Source organism: Chiloscyllium plagiosum, chromosome 31 (genome assembly GCF_004010195.1).
Source record: "Chiloscyllium plagiosum isolate BGI_BamShark_2017 chromosome 31, ASM401019v2, whole genome shotgun sequence".
In the NCBI taxonomy this organism is placed as follows: Eukaryota; Metazoa; Chordata; class Chondrichthyes; order Orectolobiformes; family Hemiscylliidae; genus Chiloscyllium; species Chiloscyllium plagiosum.
In genome coordinates, this window is record NC_057740.1 from 5,800,865 (window position 1) to 5,806,971 (window position 6,107).

Sequence of the window (6,107 nt, forward strand, 5' to 3'; positions counted from 1 at the left end):
CTGAGGCAGGAATTGAACCCAGGTCTCTGGTGCTGTGAGGCAGCCGTGCTAACCACTGTGCCACTGTGCTGCCCACAAATGGGAGGTGCTGCATTTTGGGAGGTCAAATGCACAAGATGAGTATACAGTAAATGGCAGGACCCTTCGGAACATTGATATACAGAGGGATTTTGAGGTGAAACTCCACAGTTTCCTTAAAGTGGCAACGCAAGTGGATGAGGTGGTAAAGAAGGTGTACAATGTGTTTGCCTTCCTCAATTGGGGCACTGAGTATAAAAGTTGGCAAGTCATATGGCAGCTGTATAAAGCTTTACTAAGGCCACTTTTGGAGAACTGTGTGCAGTTCTGGTTGCCACACTATAGGAAGGATGTAGAGGCTTTGGAGTGGATGCAAAAGAGGTTCACCACAATGTTGCCTGGATTGGAGCGTATTAGTTACAAGGAGAGGCTGGACAAACTTGCACTGTTTTCGCAAGAGCATGGAGAGGCTGAAGGGGGCAACCAGACAGAGGTACGTAAAATTGAGGCATTGCTCGGGTGTATAATCAAGTGTTTTTCCCAGGGTGGAATCGTCAAATACTAAGGGGTATAGGTTTAAGGTGAAGGAGGAGAAGTTTTTTTTTAACACAGCGAGGTAGGTACCTGGAACACACTGCCAGGCAAGATGGGAGAAGCAGATACAATAGCAACATTTAAGAGGCACTTAATCAGGCGCATGAACAGGCAGAGGATAGAGGACCATATGCAAGTACATGAGATTAGTTTAGAATCACATCATGGTTGGTGCGGACATAGTGGGCGGTAGGGAATGTTATTGCACTGTACTGTTCAATGTTCACGTGTCTGCTTGTGTATTTCAATGACATTGCTCAAAGCTGACACCGCAGGGTCCTCTCCTGCCTGGCACTGAGCAAGTGCCTGATCTGTGGGAGTCTGAGTGCCGGCTGCAGAGACGTGGCAGTGATGTTCTCACCAGTAAGTGTTCCCAACTCTAATCCAGATAAAATACCCACTGAGGTCTCAGTACCCAAGCTGGTGGCCGTTGCATAAGGCAGCTTTGTCAAGGGGCATTGTCTGAGTGGTCCAACCTCCTGTCCTCACAGGGGGAGGAGGGGATATCTTTTTGGGCCATCATCTTGATGACAGAGAAAAACAAAAAAAAAGGTGCATAATTATGAGGCGGGTTTCGGTGTATAACGTGAAAAATCCCTCCAGGGTTCACCAAGAGAGAAACCCTCCATGAAACTCACCAAAATTGACAGTCGATTTCTAGTAAACATTCAGCTCCTTGTGTTGGTATAATCTGAACCTGAGACAATGGCTATTTAGCAATGTCTTTCATTCTTGGAACTAGCAAATTATATCCAGCCCTTGAGTTCTTGGTGAATGGATGTTTCTCTGATTTGTTTAATCATTACTGGTTTTTGAGATGATGAGAAGGAATTTGCGAGTCTCTTAGTCCTTAATGTCACCAATCTATTTGATTTTTATCTGTCTGCTCTTCTGCCAAGCAGCTACTAAAATATGATTCATTTGTGCATTTGTGAATCTGGCTTCATTGTCTTTTCAAGCTGGATAGTTGTGGGCAACCTTTCATGGTTCAATCAGTGCAACTGAACAAACTGAGATCCATATTGCTTCCTTTTTAAAACAGCCTTAGTCCTTAAAGGTTTCAGTTATTTCAAAAACTCTAAGTTCTCCTTCAAACCACTCAACATTCTGAATTGGAAATATATCACTGTTCCTTCTTGTGTCACTGGGTCAAAGTCCTGGAACTTCCTGTTTCAGAGCATTGTGGGTTTACAGGTATCCCCTGCTTTTTATATGGTCGCTTTACGCCAACTTGCTTTTATGAAAGACTTACTTTAGTACCTGTTTTCACTGACTGAAAGAGGATTTTTGCTTTTACGAAAAAGTGCACGCAGTGAGAGTGGCGGCACCAAGTTCTTCCCCAGGAACTACACTCAGCATCTTAGCATCAAGCTGCCATAGTTTTGAACTGTGTCTGTGAGCAGCTGTGCTTTATCTCGATTTTTTGTGCATCTGTTAGCAAGATATACCCTAAGGTATTCTGTACCTCCCACCACCCCAACATCTGACAGCCTTTACTATATGTTAGTGTTAGTTTAGGTTTTGTGTGTTATTTGGTTTGATTTGGGAGGTTATGTTTTGGGTCTGGGAACGATCAAATATTTTCCTCATATAAATTAATGGTAATTGCTTTTTCACTTTATGCCACTTTGGCTTACGAACGGTTTCATAGGAATGCACTACTTTCGAATAGTGGGGGACACCTGTACTACACCAAATGCACTACCGCATGCCAAAACAGGCAGCTCAATACCACCTAGTTGCTCAAGGGTAACGAGGGTCTAGGCAATAAATACTGGTCCAACCAACAAAATCCACATCCCATGAATTAATAATAAAGTTTCAAAAATCGTGATTCAAGTTGAAATTTAGTGGTCTATATTTTACCGTCATGTTCCCTAGAGTGTGGTACTAACCTGATACTTTAATTGACATGTGCATTATTAACTTAGACTTGGGTGTATATGGCATTATTTCAGAATTTGCAATTGGCACAAAATTTGTATTTACACTGAATTGTGAGGACGATAATAATAGACTGCAAGAAAGCAGCTTGAATAGGTGGAGATGTGGCAGATGCCATTTATACAAGAGCCTTGAAGCATGAAATTTAATTCAGAAGGTGGAGAGGAAATCTAAGTTAAATCAAACATTCAACAGAGATTGGGAGAACAGAGAGGCTTGCTCGCATGAGAACAAATCATTAAAGAAAATGGGGTAATTTTGAGAATCTGGTTAATAAGGCAAATGGAATCTTGGGGTTTTAGAAATAAAGGTGTAAGATATAAAAGTGAAGAAGTGAAGAGGATTTATGAAATGAAAGTTACAGAAAAGATCTGAGACTGGTTACAGATCTAGTTCCACAATGATTCAGGGCGGATTTGGGATAAAACCTTTTCACTCAATGGGTGGTGGGAATCTGGAACACACTGCCTGGGAAGATGCTGGAGGCCGGAAGCCTTTAAAAAATATTCGGATGTGCACTTCAAATATCATAACGTTCAAGGATATGGGACAAGTGCGGGAAATTGGGATTAGCACACTTTTAGTGGTATTTATGTCATTGCGACTTGATGGGCCTTTTCCACACTACATGAATCTTTGGTTCCAGACATGGGAAAATTCAGACTGGGGAAGCAGGGGTTATTCATCTTGGAGAACAGAAGGTTCAGAGGAGATTGGATAAAGCTGTTCAAGATTGTGAGGAGTCTACACAGATACAACAGAGAGAAACTATTCCGATTGGCAGCTGGATCAAGAACAGGAGGATAATAGTTTGGTCACTGTCCGAAGAACAAAGCCAGAATTCTTTTGAAGTAGAATGTGGCCAGAATGAACTGCCCACGAGTCGAGTGGGCACAGATACCATTGACGTTTTTCAAAAGTAAATTGAAGATATAAAGAAACTGCAGGGTTACAGGGTTAGGGCAGAGATTTGCACTATCTAAACTGTTCTTGCAGACAGCATTTGGAGCTGACGGGCTGAACTGCCATCTTGAATGCTGTAACCATTCAATGATTCACTAACTGCAGTGGGATGAACTCAATGTTACTCCAATGTCTCAGAATTGATATAATAAAGAAAAAAAAAATTATAACGCTATAAAATCAAAAGCACCAATTCTGTTATTAGCTACACGAGCATCGATTTGCAAAGGGAAGTCATGGATGTGTATGGGAGACAGAATGGTGAAATAAAAGGAGTGATGGACGATTTCAATCCTCAGGGATGTGTCCTGGGCCCAACCACCTTCAGCGGCCTCATTAATGACCTTCCTTCCACCATAAGTGGAGATGTTGGCCGATGATTGAACAGTGTTCAGCAACTCCTCAAATACTGAAAACAGTCCGTGTTCAAATATAACAAGACCTGGTCAATATCCAGGTTTGGGCTGGCAAGTGGCAAGTAACAGTCACGCCACACAAATGTCAGGCAATACCTATCGCTGATAAGAGAGAATCTAATCATGTTACCTTGACATGCAACAATAAAAACATCTGCACTCTGGTTGGGGAGGGAGGGACCAAAAACTGAATTGGAACAGCGGCAGAGTGAAATCGTGAACTACAAGGTGAAGCAATATGACGAGTGCAGGATTAAAAATGTGGCTGTAAGAGCAAGTAACTCATCTCCCGCCTCCCCAATGTTTTATCATCATCTACAAGGGACAAGTCAGGAGTGTGATGGAATACTCCCCACTGCCTGGATGGGTGCAGCTCCAACAATACTCAAGAAACTTGATATCGTCCAGACACACCCGCCTTCTCAATTGTTGATATGGTGTAGGTACACCCTCAATACCCTGAAGGAAGGAGTTAAAGGTTGTTGACCACACATTTAGACGAACAAAGAAAAAACGCAGACACATTGGAACACCACCATCTGCAAATTCTCCTCTCAAACCACACTGATTTGAAACCAAGTCATGGTTCCTTCACTGTAAAATCCCAGGAACCAACAAAACAAGCTGTCTTCCTGTTGACTGTTAAAAAATATTGGGAGTGGTAAAAATAAATGTTGTTAGACTTGGTGGGGTGGCTGGATGAGGGGGTGGTGAAGTGAGGAGCCTTAGGCAGACTAGGAGAGAGTTAACTGAAAAATGGTCAGGGGAGAGATGGAGTTTGGGAGGGATGGAGTGTAAGGAAAGGAATGGAGTAAGAGTGAGTGAGTGAACTTGGGAAAGGAGAGATGGGGCATGTTGGGAAGAAGTGAGAGATGGAATAAAAGCCGGATGTCAATAAGATGGAAAGAGAAATGGGATGCAATTTGGAGACAGTGGGGTGAGAGCTGGAGTGGCAGATAAAGAGGTTCAATGGAGGGCAAAAGAGAAAGATGAAAGAGTGAGAAAAAGAGAATATTGGGAGAGGGGGTGTGATAGAGATTGGAGGGAATTATTCGATGCAGTTCACATTTTGGGTTCCCTTACCCACGTGCCATCTTTACAAAATTGAAATAATCATAAGCAAACCACTATGACAACATTCAATTTACACCATGAATGAAAACAGATGTAAACGTATCGATATGACGACTATACTTACCGCTTCATTCAGCGTTGCGATGGTGGTATAGTGGTGAGCATAGCTGCCTTCCAAGCAGTTGACCCGGGTTCGATTCCCGGCCATCGCAAGTATTTTTAACGAAAGCAGATTTGTACGTGATAGATGTTTTGTCTCATTCACTGGGAGTGGGATCGCGGCGCCTGATGTTTCATTAAACAGTAACATTGTAACAGCCGCCGATATTGTTCCATCCCTGAACTACCCACTGCCACCCGGTGGCTGCTGCTGGCATTGCACCCTATCAGCGGCGCCGGCAGGAACTTGATCCCGGATTCGCCTCAATGCTGCAGCTTCGGGAAGGTCCCAAGGTCCAGGCAAGAACCCGCCACCAAACCCAAATCCTTTTGCTTCTCCCGTGATTCGGCTTTAACTGTGTGGCAAGATCTCATCAACTGCGGTGGCATCAGAGTTGGGCTGTACCTAACCTGTTCACTATATAAATTATCCAATTCAATGGGTAGGGAAGCAGTGTTTAAATACTCCCCTCAGGAGAGCACATTGAGTGCTTCCCTAAATCTACTGTGGCTTATTTGTTACAGTTTTGTGAAAGTGAGATCAATTCGGAGCAGCGCAAAAATAATTTGAGTGACAACTCGCCATGAAAATCTTTATCTGTAAGAAACCAAACAGCACAACATTCAGAAAGGGAGTGTATTTATTTTAACTAATGAACAAATATTTATTGTCTCTGCCTCATTGGCCTGAGAAGGTTGTGTAAGCCTTCTTCTTAAAGCAAGAGGCTTTTGGGCCACTTGCGGAGAAGTTGAACTCTTGTTTTGTGGGACTCAATCAAGTGTTGACCCTAGCAAGTAAAGATGTCAAATTTCCTTCCTTGAAGGACGCCAGATGGATTTTTATGACAATCTGACAGCTTCACAATTTTGTTTTTCCCTCATTCTACAAAGTGCTGCAGTTTACTATTAAAGTGGAATGAGCGTGTTGAAATGTGGGCT

The 6,107-nt window shown here is 42.9% G+C and overlaps 1 non-coding gene across 1 annotated transcript; it reads left to right on the forward strand.

The window, feature by feature from the left end:
• Positions 1 to 5,149: 5,149 nt before the first annotated feature.
• On the forward strand, positions 5,150 to 5,221 carry trnag-ucc. The gene has a single exon. It is a non-coding gene; the product is annotated as a tRNA-Gly (tRNA).
• The last annotated feature ends 886 nt before the right edge of the window (positions 5,222 to 6,107 follow it).